This window comes from Pongo pygmaeus, chromosome 1 (assembly GCF_028885625.2).
Source record: "Pongo pygmaeus isolate AG05252 chromosome 1, NHGRI_mPonPyg2-v2.0_pri, whole genome shotgun sequence".
In the NCBI taxonomy this organism is placed as follows: Eukaryota; Metazoa; Chordata; class Mammalia; order Primates; family Hominidae; genus Pongo; species Pongo pygmaeus.
Genome location: NC_072373.2, coordinates 94,790,893 through 94,803,616, shown reverse-complemented (window position 1 = coordinate 94,803,616; position 12,724 = coordinate 94,790,893). Strand labels below are relative to the sequence as shown.

Sequence of the window (12,724 nt, the reverse complement as noted above, 5' to 3'; positions counted from 1 at the left end):
CATAATGAGATCCTTTCTCTACAAAAAAGATACAAAAATTAGCTGGGCATGGTGGCACCTGCCTGTAATGCCAGCAGTTGAGAGGCCAAGGTAGACAGATCGCTTGAGCTCAGGAGTTTGAAACTAGCCTGGACCACATGGCGAAACCCTGTCCCTACGGGAAAAAAAAAATAGGAACTGACTAGGCGCAGTGGCTCACACCTGTAATCCCAGCACTTTGGGATGGCGAGACTGGCTGATCACCTAAGGTCAGGAGTTTGAGACCAGCCTAGCCAACATGGTGAAACTCTGTCTCTACTAAAAATACAAAAATTAGCTGGGCATGGTGGCAGGTGCCTGTAATCCCAGCTACTAGGGATGCTGAGGCAGGAGAATTGCTTGAAACCAGGAGACAGAGGTTACAGTGAGCCGAGATCACGCTATTGCACTCCAGCCTGGGTGACAAAAGCAAAACTCCATCTCACAAAAAAAAAAAAATAATAATTACAAACTGTACCCAGGCTATGCTAGGTAATCCTATCCTGTTAAATAGTTGTATCAATGACTGAGATCGATGTGGATATATTTTTCAAATTTATACCTTTTGCAAAATTTTTAAAGGGTAGGTAATATGTTGGTGACAGATTTTAAAAAACAAAAAGATCTTCAGATGTGGAATCTTCTGTTGGATCTTATAACAAAAAGAAGACATTAGGCTGGGTGCAGTGGCTCATGCCTGTAATCCCAGCACTTTTGGGAGGCAGAGGCAGGCATATCGCTCGAGCCCAGGAGTTGAAGACCAGCCTGGACAACATGGTGAAACCCCATCTCAACAAAAAACACAAAAATTAGCCAAGTGTAGTGGCACGTGCCTGTAGTCCAAGCTACTTGAGAGGCTGAAGTCCAAGGATTGAGGTGGAGATTACGGTGAGCCAAGATCACGTCATCACACTGCAGCCTAGGTGACAGAGCAAGACCTTGTCTCAAAAAAAGAAAAAGACATTAGCAGAAAAGCTGAGGAAATCCAAATAAAATCTGTAGTTTAGTAAATAGTATTGTTCCAACTTTAATTTCTTAATTTTGATAATTGTCCTATAGTTTTATATATATATATAGAGAGAGAGAGAGAGAGAGAGACATATATATATAACATTAAGGAAAGCTGAATGAAGAGTGGACGAAAGCTCTTTGTACTACCTTTGCAACTCATCTGTAAGTTTACATTGGTTTGTTTGTTTGTTTGCTTGCTTTCAAATAGGACCTCACTCTGTTACCCAGGCTGGAGTGCAGTGGTGCAATCCTAGCTCACTGCAACCTCGAGTTTCTTGACTCAAGGGATCCTCCTGCTTCAGCCTCCTGAGCAGCCAGAACTACAGGCACAGGCAACTATGTTCAGCTAATTTTTTTTATTAGTAGTAGAGATAAGATCTTCCTATGTTGCCCAGGCTGGTCTCGAACTCCTGGTCTCCGAAAGTGCTGGGATTACAGGCCTGAGCCACCGTGCACAGCCTCCACTATCTAATTTTACAACTTTTTCTTTTTTTTTTTTTTTTGAGACGGAGTCTCCTGTTGCCACGTTGGAGTGCAGTGGCGCTATTTCGGCTCACTGCAAACTCCACCTCCCAGGTTCAAGCGATTCTCCTGCCTCAACCTCCCAAGTAGCTGGGATTACAGGCATGCGTCACCACAGCCAGCTAATTTTTGTATTTTTAGTAGAGACAGGGTTTCACCATATTGTCCAGGATGGTCTCGATCCCTTGACCTCGTGATCTGCCCGCCTCGGCCTCTCAAAGTGCTGGGATTACAGGCATGAGCCACCGTGCCCAGCCTAATTGTAGAACATTTTTATCACCCCTAAAAGAATCCTATCAGTAGTCACATTCCATTTCTCCCTCACCTAGCCTCTGGCAGCCACTAATCAATTATATAATTAATAAGCAAATTCTGGACATTTCATATAATTGAAATCATACTGTATGTGGTCTTTTGCAACTGTCTTCTTTTACTTTGTTTTCAAGGTTCATCCACGTTATATCATGCATCAGAACTTTGTTTCTTATTGCCAAATAATATTCCATTATATGGCTATACCACATTATGTTTATTCATTTATCAGTTGATGGGCATGTGAGTTTTTTCCACTTTTTGGCTATTATGAATAATACTGCCGTGTACATTTGTGCACAGGTTTTGTGTACACATGTTTTCATTTCTCTTTTATACCTGAGAGTGGAATTGCAGGTCATATGGTAACTCCATGTTTTACCTTTTGAGGAACTGCTGGACTTTTCCAAAGTGGCCTCACCATTTTAAAATTCCAACAGCAACGTATAAGAATATCAGTTTGGGGCCAGGTATGGTGGCTCATGCCTGTAATCCCTGCACTTTGGGAGGCCGAGGTGGGCAGATCGCTTGAGCTCAGGAGTTCGAGACCAGCCTGGGCAACACGGTGAAACCCCGTCTCTATTAAAATACAAAAAATTAGCCGGGCGTGGCAGCGTGCACCTGTAATCCGAGCTACTGGGGAGGCTGAGGCAAGAGAATTGCTTGAACCTCGGAGGCGGAGGTTGCAGTGAGGCAAGATTGTGCCACTGCACTCCAGCCTGGGTGACAGAGCAAGATTCCGTCTCAAAAAAAAAAAAAAAAGGACTGGATGTGGTGGCTCACACCTGTAATTCCAGCACTTTGGGAGGCCAAGGCAGGTGGATCATGAGGTCAGGAGTTCAAGACCAGCCTGGCCAACATGGTGAAACCCTGTTTCTACTCAAAATACAAAATTGCCGGGCACGGTGGCTCACGCCTGTAATCCCAGCACTTTGGGAGGCCGAAGCGGGTGGATCACGAGGTCAGGAGATCGAGACCATCCTGGCTAACACAGTGAAACCCCGTCTCTACTAAAAATACAAAAAACTAGCCAGGCATGGTGGTGGGCACCTGTAGTCCCGGCTACTCATGGGGCTGAGGCAGGAGAATGGCATGAATCCAGGAGGCAGAGCTGGCAGTGAGCCGAGATCACACCACTGCACTCCAGCCTGGGCGAAAAAGTGTGAAACTCTGTCTCAAACAAAAACAACAACAAAAAACAAAACAAACAAACAAAAAATTAGCTAGGCGTGGTGGCATCCACCTGTAATCCCAGCTACTCGGGAGGCTGAGGCAGGAGAATGGCTTGAACCTGGGAGGCAGAGATTGTGGTGAGCCAAGATCGTACCACTGCACTCTAGCCTGGGTGATAGAGTGGGACTCCACCTAAAAAAAAAAAAAAAAACCAGTTTTCTGCTCGCTTCAGCAGTACATATACTAAAATTGGAATGATATGGAGATTAGCATGGTCCCTGTGCAAGGATGACACGGAAATTCGTGAAGTGGCCCATATTTTTACTGGATAAAGAAAATGTGATACATATACACCATGTAATACTATGCAGCCATAAAAAGGAATGAGATCATGTCTTTTGGAGGTACATGCATGAAGCTAGAAGCCATTATCCTCAGCAAACTAACAAAGGAACAGAAAACCAAACACCATATGTTCTCACTTGTAAGTGGGAGCTGAACAATGAGAACACATGGACACAGGGAGGGGGACAACACACACTGGGGCCTGTCTTTGGGGGGTGTAGGGGGAGGGAGAGCATTAGGAAAAATAGCTAATGCATGCTGAGCTCAATACCTAGGTGACAGATTGATAGGTGCAGCAAACCACTATGGCACACATTTACCTGTGTAACAAACCTGCATATCCTGTACACGTACCCCAAAACTAAAAATTAAAATTAAATGACCACAGATCATCAATACTTGTACTTTCTCGTTTTTTGAGACTGAGTTCTCTGTCGCCTGGGCTGGAGTGCAGTGGTGCGATCTTGGCTCACTGCAACCTCTGCCTCCCAGATTCAAGCAATTCCCCTGCCTTAGCCTCCTGACTAGCTGGGATTAGAGGTGTGTGCCACCACGCCCAGCTAATTTTGTATTTTTAGTAGAGACGGAGTTTCGCCATGTTCACCAGGCTGCTCTCAAATTCCTGACCTCAGGTGATCCACTCACCTCAGCTTCCTAAAGTGCTGGGATTACAGGCATGAGCCACCATGCCAGGCTAATACTTGTACTTTCTATGAGTGAAAATAAATGAGTTCTTTGACCCTCAAAAAAAAAAAAAAGAGAGAGAGAATCCCAGTTTTTCCAGATCCTGTCCAACACATATCATTGTCAGTTCTTTTGATTTGAGCCATCCTAGTGGGTGTGAAGTGGTATCTCATTGTGGTTTTTATTTGCATTTTCTAGATGACTAATAATGTTGAGCATCTTTTCATGTGCTTATTGGCCATTTGTATAACTTTTATACTTTGGAGAAATGCCTACTCAAATCTTTTGCCTTTTTTTTTTCTTAATTTGAGGCAGGGTCTCACTCTGTTGCCCTGGCTGGAGTGCAGTGGTGCAATCACGGCTCACTGCAGCCTCAGCCTCCCAGACCCAGGTGATCCTCCCACCTCAGCCTCCCAAATAGCTGGGTCCACAGTGGCATGCCACCGCGCCTGGCTAATTTTTTAAATTTTTTGTAGAGAGCATGTCTCATTATGTTACCCAGGCTGGTCTCAAACTCCTGGGCATAAGCAATCCTTCTGCCTCAGCCTCACAAAGTGCTGGGATTGCAGGTGTGAGCCACTGCACCTGGCTCTTTTGCCCATTTTTATTTTATTTTATTTATTTATTTATTTATTTATTTATTTATTGTTTATTTTGTTTCATTTTATTTTATTTTATTTATTTATTTATTTATTTATTTTTTTGAGACAGAGTTCGCTCTGTTGCCCAGGCTGCAGTGCAATGGCATGATCTCGGCTCACTGCAACCTCTGCCTCCTGGGCTCAAGCGATTCTCCTGCCTCAGCCTGCCGAGTGGCTGGGACTACAGGCATATGCCACCACGCCCAGCTAATTTTGTATTTTTAGCAGAGAAGGGGTTTCTCCATGTTGGCCAGGCTGGTCTCAAACTCCCGGCCTCAGGTGATCCACCTGCTTCGGCCTCCCAAAGTGCTGGGATTACAGGTGTGAGCCACCCCACCAGGCCCCCCATTTTTAAATTGAGTTGCCTTTTTATTAAGTTGTAAATGTTCTTTATATATTATGGACATAAGTTCTATGTGATTTGCAAATATTTTCTCCATTCTGTGGGTTGTCTTCCACTTACTTGATGGTATCCTTTGAAGTACAAGTGTCTGATTTGGATAAAATTCGTTATCTATTTATAGTTTTTTTGTTTTGTTTTGTTTTTGTTTTTGTTTTTTGAGACGGAGTCTCTGTCACCAGGCTGGACTGCAGTGACGCGATCTCAGCTCACTGCAACTTCCGCCTCCAGGGTTCAAGTGATTTTCCTGCCTCAGCCTCCTGAGTAGCTGGGACTACAGGTGCGCACCACCACGCCCATCTAATTTTTGTATTTTTAGTAGAGATGGGGTTTCACTATGTTGGCCATGATGGTCTCGATATCTTGACCTTGTGATCCGCCCACCTCAGCCTCCCAAAGTGCCGGGATTACAGGTGTGAGCCACTGTGCCCAGCCTATTTTTAGTTCTTTTGCTTGTGCTTTTGATGTTATATCTAAGAAACCATCGCATAACACACGATAATGAAGATTTACTCCTGTATTTTCTGCTATAGAAGATTAGAGGCTGAGCGCGGTGGCGCACGCCTATAATTCCATCACTTTGGGAGGCCAAAGTGGGTGGATCACCTGAGGTCAGGAGTTCAAGACCAGCCTAGCCAACATGGTGAAACCCCTGTCTCTCCTAAAAAGACAAAAAATTAATTAGGCATGGTGGCAGGTGCTTGTAATCCCAGCTACTCGGGAGACTGAGGCAGGAGAATTGCTTGAACCCGGGAGGTGGAAGTTGCAGTGAGCCGAGATCGTGCCATTGCACTCCATCCTGGGCAACAAGAGCAAAACTCCGTCTCAAAAAAAAAAAAAAAGTTAGAAAACTCGCACCTACAAGTTTTTTTTTGTTTTTTGTTTGTTTGTTTGTTTGTTTTTTGAGATGGAGTCTCACTCTGTCACCCAGGCTGGGGTGCAGTGGCACGATCTCAGCTCACTGCAAGCTCCACCTCCCAGGTTCACGCCATTCTCTTGCCTCAGCCTCCCGAGTAGCTGGGACTACAGGCGCCTGCCACCACGCCCGGCTAATTTTTTGTATTTTTAGTAGAGACGGGGTTTTATCGTGTTAGCCAGGATGGTCTCAATCTCCTGACCTCATGATCCACCCGCCTCAGCCTCCCAAAGTGCTGGGATTACAGGCGTGAGCCACCACACCCGGCCGCACCCTGCAAGTTTTATACCTGTAGCTCTTACATTTAGGTCTATGAGCTATTTTGCATTCATTTTTGTGTATAGTGTGAGGTAGGGGTCCATTTTCATTCTTTTGCATGAGTATCAGGTTGTCCCATCACTATTTGTTGAAGACACTATTCTTTCCTCATTGAAGTGTCTTGGCATCCATGTTGAAAATCAGTTGACCATGATGTAAGCATATGCCAGTACCAGACTATCTTGATTACTGTAGCTTTATAGTAAGTTTTGGAATCAAGATGTATGAGTCCTTTAAATTTGTTATTTTTCAAGAATGCTTGGGCTATTCTAGGTCTATGGCATTTCCATATGAATTTTGAGATCAGCTTCAAAAGTTTTTTCTTAAGACAGGGTCTCACTGTGTCACCCAGGTTGGAGTGGAGTGGCGCGATGCTAGAGTCCACTGCACTTTCGACCTCTCAGGCTCAAGCGATCCTCCCACCTCAGCTCCCCAAGTAGCTGGGACTACAAGCACGAGCCACTACACCCAGCTAATTTTGTATTTTTCGTAGAGACGGGGTTTCATCCTGTTGCCCAGGCTGGTCTCGAACTCCTAGCTCAATTGATCCACCCGCCTCGGCCTCCCAAAGAGCTGGGATTATAGGCATGAGCCACCACACCTAGCTAGCTTGACAATTTTGACCAAAAAGATTGCTGGGATTTTGATAGTAGCAATATTTTTTTAAAAAAAGAACTGGTGATTTTAGTGAACTGTGTTCTCTGTATGAAGCAATGGTGTGATGGAGTTACAAAAGTCACTCTTGGAAATACAGTATCCTAAATTAGGGAAACAGTAGATCATACCTGAAGTGTATTGGGGTAATATAGAGAAGGGACTTGTACTGCATGATAATTGCTTTAGGAAACTGAAAGCATTTATGGGGGAGGGGTGGGGAGCAGAGGACCATAACTACCTTTCTTTTTTTCTTTTTTTTTTTTTTTTTTTTTTTGAGATAGAGTTTCACTCTGTCACCCAGACTGGCGTGCAGTGGTGCAATCTTGGCTCACTGCAACCTCCGCCTCCCAGGTTTGCGTGATTCTTGTGCCTCAGCCTCCCAAGTAGCTGGAACTACAGGCATGCACCACCACGCCCGGCTAATTTTTTGTTTTTTTTTTTTTTTTAGTAGAGACGAGGTTTCACCATGTTGGCCAGGCTGGTCTCAAACTCCTGACCTCAGGTGATCTGCCCACCTCGGCCTCCCAAAGTGCTGGGATTACAGGTGAGAGCCACTGCACCCGGCCCATAACTACCTTTAATAATTGAAAAGCTGTCATGTGGAAGATGGTTTGTAAAACCCAAGAGGAGGCCAGGTGTGGTGGCTCACACTTGTCATCCCAGCACTTTGGGAGGCCGGGGCAGGCGGATCACCTGAGGTCGGGAGTTCAAGACCAGCCTGACCAACATGGAGAAACCCCGTCTCTACTAAAAATACAAAATTAGCTGGACGTGGACGTGGTGGCGCATGCGGGCAATCCTAGCTACTCGCGAGGCTGAGGCGGGAGAATCGCTTGAACCCGGGAGGCGGAGGTTGTGGTGAGCCGAGATCATGCCATTGCACTCCAGCCTGGGCAACAAGAGCGAAACTTCATCTCAAAAAAAAGAAAGAAAAAACAAGAGGAATACTAGGACAGTGAATGGAAGCTACAAGGAGACATGTTGCCTCAAACTACTGAAGAAATTTTATTAAAAGCTGTGTAAAAACTATAATGACTACCTATTGAGTTCCCCATCACTGGAAATTGTTAGGCATTTGCTGATTGACAGTGTAGCATATATAGTGGCTAATGGGAAAGGCTTGAGAGTCAAACATAGATTTCAATTCTAAAACTGCCAGATTTTAGGATATATACCCTTGGAGTTAATTAATCTATCCATACTTATTTTCAGCTGAGCATAATAACGTGTACCTGATGGGACTGTTGTGAGATAATGTCTTTAATTTGCTTATTATAGAGCCTATTTCAGAAAAATACTCAGTGATTAATATTAAGATCAATGTAGCACTAATTTAGTTCTGAACTAGTTCAATCCTTAGACTAGGTCGACATAATCTTAAGCGTCTGTGGTTCTTGCCTGTAATCCCAGCACTTTGGGAGGCCGAGGCAGGCAGATCACTTGAGGCCCAGGAGTTTGAGACCAGCCTGGCCAAAATGGTGAAACCTCGTCTCTACTAAAAATACAAAAATTAGCCAGGCGTGGTGATGTATACCTGTAATCCCAGCTACTTGGGAGGCTGAAGCAAGAGAATTTCTTGAACCCAGGAGGCAGAGGTTGCAGTGAGCCGAGATCGGGCCACTGCCCTCCAGCCTGGGCAACAGAGCAAGAGTCCATCTCAAAAAGAAAAAAAAAAAAAAAGAATCTGTTATTCTCTCTGTGTATAGTGGCTCACACATGTAATCCCAACTACTTGTGAGGCTGAAGTGAGAGGTTGCATGGCCAGCGGTTTGAAACCAGCCTTGGTAACATAATGAGACCCTGACTCTAAGAAAAAAAAAAAAAAGGGCCGAGTGTGGTGGCTCACACCTGTAATCCCAGCATGTTGGGAGATGGAGGCAGGACGATCCCTTGTGCCCAGGAGTTTGAGACCAGACTGGGCAACATAGTAAGACCCTGCCCTGTCTCCACAAAAACAATTAAAAATAAATTAGCCAGGCGTGGTGGTGTGCACCTGTGGTCCCAGTTACTTGGGAGGCTGAGGTGAAAGGATCATTTCAGCCTGAGAGGTCAAGGTTGCAGTGAGCCACAATCACACCACTGCACTGAAGTTTTAGCACATAGTCTTTGGGATACCTTTCTAAATTCGGCACAGGCTGTTTCTGACTTCCTTCTGAAGTTACATTTGGCCTGTCTAGGCAAGAATACTCTTTTTGTTGTTTGTTTAAAGAAAGATAATTTGGCCAGGTGCGGTGGCTCACACCTGTAATCCCAGCACTTTGGGAGGCCAAGGTGGGCGGATTGCCTGAGCTGAGGAGTTCAAAACCACCCTGGGCAACATGGTGAAACCCCATCTCTACTAAACACCAAAAAATTAGCCGAGTGTGGTGGCATGCATCTGTACTCGGGAGGCTGAGGCAGGAGAATTGCTTGAGCCCAGGAGGCAGAGGTTGCAGTGAGCCAAGATTGTCCCACTGCACTCCAGCTTGGGTAACAGAGTGAGACTCTGTCTCAAAAAAAAAAAAAAAGAAAGAGAGAGAACTGTAATGCTCTAACACTACCTAAACAGTTTCATCAGAGTAGCGACAGAGTTTTAAATACAATAGTGTGTAAGAATCTGTGGTTTCTTACAGATTCTTACCAATACAAAAAAAAAAAATGTCTTTTTACATGCATTTGGAAAAGCTTCAAAAGACTAAGGCAACTATTTGTCTCTGGGATTTATCTACATTTTATTTTATTTTTAAATTGTTTTTAAGAGACGCGGTCTTGCTATCTTGCCAGGCTGGTCTTGAACTCCTGGGCTCAAGTGATCCTTATACCTCAGCTCCCAAAGTGTGGGCATTATAGGTGTGAGTCACCTCATCCAGCCGTTATCTACATTTTAAATAAAGACTGTGGTTGGAAGCAGAACTCTTTTGTCTTGGAATACTAGAGGCAGATAATGGGGAAAACCTCAGAATGATGGCAGTTGAAAAATATTGGAGAAGTATTTTATTTTACTTTATATTTTATTATTATTATTGAGACAGAGTCTCACTCTGTCGCCCAGGCTGGAGTGCGGTGGCGTGATCTCAGCCCACTTCAACGTCCTCTTGAACCTGGGAGGGTTCAAGCAGTTCTCATGCCTCAGTCTCCCAAGTAGCTGGGATTATAGGCGTGTGCCACTTCGCCCATCTAATTTTTGTATTTTTTTGTCTTTTTGTTTTTTTTTTTTTGTTTTTTTTTTGGGTTTTTTTTGTTTTTTTTTCCTTTTTCTGGAGAACGGGGTCTCACTATATTGCCCAGGCAGGTCTCGAACTCCTGGGCTCAAGCTATCCTCCCGCCTCTTGCCTCCCTGAGAGCTGGGATTACAGGCGTGAGCCACCGCGCCCGGCCTAATTTTTGTATTTTTAGTAGAGATGGGGCTTTGCCATGTTGACCAGTACTCCTGACCTCAAGTGGTCTTCCTGCCTCAGCCTCCCAAAGTACTGGGATTACAGGCATGAGCCACTGCGCCGGGCCTGGAGAAGTATATTAATGACATTTTTGAGAATTTTGTTTGTTTTGGCTTCCTATTAGGCTGGAGATAATTATCATTCATCTTTAATTTTTACCATAATTTTTTTTTTTTTTTTGAGATGTAGTCTTGCTCTGTCACCCAGGCTGGAGTGCAGTGGCGCGATCTTGGCTCACTACAACCTCTGCATCCCCAGTGCAAGCAATTCTCCTGCCTCAGCCTTCCAAGTACCCAGGACTACAGATGTGCACCACCATGTCTGGCTTTTTTTTTTTTTTTTTTTTTTTTTTTGAGATGGAGTCTCGCTCTGTCGCCCAGTGGCACGATCTTGGCTCACTGCAAGCCCGCCTCTCGGGTTTACGCCATTCTCCTGCCTCAGCCTCCCGAGTAGCTGGGACTACAGGCGCCCGCCACCACACCCGGCTTATTTATTCTATTTTTTAGTAAAAACGGGGTTTCACCATGTTAGCCAGGATGGTCACGATCTCTTGACCTCGTGATCCGCCCGCCTCGGCCTCCCAAAGTGCTGGGATTACAGGCGTGAGCCACAGCGCCCGGCCTTTTTTTTTTTTTTTTGAGTCATAGTTTCGCTCTTGTTGCCCAGGCTGGAGTGCAATGGCATGATCTCGGCTCACCGCAACCTCCACCTCCTGAGTTCAATCATTTTTTGTATTTTTAGTAGAGACAGGGTTTCACCATGTTAGCCAGGATGGTCTCAATCTCCTGATCTCATGATCACCCGCCTCAGCCTCCCAAAGTGCTGGGATTACAGGTGTGAGCCACCACACCCGGCCAACCATCAGTCATTTTTCATAGGAAACCTGTCCCTTACCTACCCTCCAGTTATAAGTAAAATGTTTAACTTGTGTTCTGCAGAGAAGTGTTCAAATGACATGAAAAGACTGAAAGCAGAAATCAGTACTCAATTTTTCATAGTATTAGTGGCATTCAGCCTTATCTTGCAGAGTCCTGATTTGTATATACCCTGGAAAATAGAATAAGCAAACATTCCTCTCTTTTGTGTTGATTTGGCTTGTTGATAGGACTTTTCTGCTTATAGATTTTTTGTTTGTTTGTTTTTTGAGACAGAGTCTCATTCTGTCGCCAGGCTGGAGTGCAGTGGCACGATCTCGGCTCACTGCAACCTCCGCCTCCCGGGTTCAAGCAGTTCTCTGCCTCAGCCTCCCAAGTAGCTGGGATTACAGGTGCCCACAACCACGCCCGGCTAATTTCTTGTATTTTTAGTAGAGACGGGGTTTCACCATCTTGGCCAGGCTGATCTTGAACTCCTGACCTCGTGATCCACCTGCCTCAGCCTCCCAAAGTGCTGGTATTATAGGCATGAGCCACCGCACCCGGCCGCTTATAGGTATTTTAAAATATTTTGAAATGTGATTTAGTCTAGGTTGTCTGCTTTAGGGTGAGACCTTTGAGATTTCTTTCTCTCCTTACCCACCTACCTGCAACTTTGTTTTTGTTTTGTTTTTTGTTTTTGTGGAGGCAGGATCTCACTCCGTTGCCCAGGCTGGAGTGCACTGTTCACTGCAGCCTTGAACTCCTGGGCTCAAGTGATCCTCCCTTCTCAGCCTCCCAAGTAGCTGAGATTACAGGCACAGACCACCATGCCTGGCAAATTAAAAAAAGAAAAAAATTGTAGAGTTGCAGTCTGGCCACGTTGCCGAGGCTGATCTCCAACTCCTGGCCTCAAATGATTTTTTCCAGCCTGGGCTTCCCAAAGTGCTAGAATTACAGATGTGTGCCAGTGCACCTGGTCCTTCCCCTTCTTCTTAAAGTATCTTGTTATTCCCATATAGAAGATATATCTTTTTTTTTTTTACTTGAAAACTAGTGAGGGCCAGGCATAGTGGCTCACACCTGCAATCCCAGCACTTTGGGAAGCCAAGGCAGGAAGATCACTTGAGGCCAAGAGTTAAAGACCAGCCCAGGCAACATAGCCAGACCCCATCTCTATAAAAATAAAATATAGCCACCAGGTGGTTGCACATGCCTGTAGTCCCAGCTGCTCAGGAGGCTGAGGCAGGAGGATTGCTTAAGCCTAGGAGTTAGAGGCTGCAGTGAGCTATGATCGCCACTGCACTCCAGCCTGGGCAACAGACTGAGATCCGATCTCACAAAATAATAAAGTAGTGAGGAAATACTGAAGAATTTAAGCAAGGCTTCAGTGGAGAAAATGTTTAAGTCTGGATGCTGGTAGATCATTTATTTTAATTTGGGTTCAAGATGATAGT

General features: G+C 45.0%; 1 protein-coding gene and 1 non-coding gene across 7 annotated transcripts in view; both read left to right on the top strand.

The window, feature by feature from the left end:
* LOC129017807 (protein misato homolog 1) overlaps nt 1-12,724 on the top strand; it is a 54,614-nt gene that overhangs the window by 10,218 nt on the left and 31,672 nt on the right. The window lies entirely within an intron of this gene.
* Nucleotides 3,251-3,359, top strand: LOC129023217 (U6 spliceosomal RNA). Its single transcript, XR_008496719.1, has one exon. It is a non-coding gene; the product is annotated as a U6 spliceosomal RNA (small nuclear RNA).